This window comes from Epinephelus moara, chromosome 22 (assembly GCF_006386435.1).
Source record: "Epinephelus moara isolate mb chromosome 22, YSFRI_EMoa_1.0, whole genome shotgun sequence".
NCBI classification, from domain to species: domain Eukaryota; kingdom Metazoa; phylum Chordata; class Actinopteri; order Perciformes; family Serranidae; genus Epinephelus; species Epinephelus moara.
Window position 1 is genome coordinate 39,045,191 of NC_065527.1, and position 1,489 is coordinate 39,046,679.

Sequence of the window (1,489 nt, forward strand, 5' to 3'; positions counted from 1 at the left end):
CAGACCAAACGGCATCACTCTAAACTGGTATAACCCCATGTGACAAACAAAGGCCGTCTTAGGGCGGGATTCAGGGGCCACGGACACTTGCCAGTACCCCCGAGCGAGGTCAAGTGTTGAGATGTACTTCCCCCGGGCAAGAAAGTCCAGCGACTCATCCACCCTAGGAAGGGGGTATGAATCCTTGACTGTCGCCTTGTTCACTTTTCTGTAGTCCACGCAAAAGCGTGGCTCAGAGCTCTCAGCAGTTTTCCAGTCCACAATAACGACAGGAGAAGCCCACGGCCCATTAGCGGGTTCAATAATGCCCTCCGCAAGCATCTTAGAGACCTGTTCTCCGATTATCTTTCTCTTCTCTGGGGAAGTGCGATAGGGCGGCAGACACACTGGCTTAGCAGTGCCCGTTTCTACTGAATGCTCGACCAGGGAGGTGCGGCCCAGTCTGCCCTCAAAAAGGTGAGAGAACTCTTCCAAAGATTGCGTGAGTTCTGCTTTCTCCCCCTCAGGCAGCGCTGCATCTCTCACTTTGTTGTGAATGCTCACCCTCAACTCATCATGGTTCAAGAAGGCAATATGGCCGTCTAAGTCCCTCAGCTCCTTGTCAGATAGCTCCGGAGCGGACATGCTGTTCTCCCCAAGCCATACTCTCCTTGTCACCAGGTGCATATGCACATCAGCTGGTATCATGAAGTCGGTCCCCAAAAGGATAGGACAAGACAGTTCAGGGATAACTGCCAGACGGTGACTGAACAGCCAACCTAGCAGTTGGATCTGGAGCCATGCCAAGCCAGACGGTAAGCAACGCTCTGAAACAGCAAACTCCACAGGGTTAAAGTTCCAAGGAACCACCTTGTCCTCTGATATTCCACACTCCTCCAGGGTTGAGGGGTGAACTGCTGAAATAGTAGCTCCCAAATCCATGATTGCCACCAGAGGGGTACCCTCAACCAAAATGTCTGCTTTGGTTGGCTGACCCAGGCGAGTGGCTGTGTGCTGCACAAGGTTGAGTGAGGGGCCAGCGCCAGAGAAGTTTCTGCCGTTGTTTGAATTAGGACCCTTAGAATCATTGCGACCACCTTTCTGAAACTTGTGTATGCGGGCCCCCTGGTCCGTTTGGGGGGACGTCCTGTTCTCACCCACTTTGCCAGCAGAGGTCAGACTCATGAACAGGTGGGGGCGCATGGCTTGACTCCGCCTTCACCCCTTCCTTATCACGTCTACAGTTCACACAATTACGAGTGGTCACCCCCGGGGCCATACATTTGAAGCAGTGTAGCTTCTGGCGTGACTGGGCTCGGGGGCCGGGCTCATATCTCTCTGAAGACACTGGGCCCAAGGCTGAGTGTAACTCATGAGCTTTGAGTAAGAGATCAGAAATCGACCCCAGAGATGAGCCGTAGAGGGCCAGTCTGTACTGGTCTGACACGTGCCGACGAATGATCTCAATCTGTTCAGGCACAGGGGGCGGCATATTCAAATGTTTGAATTC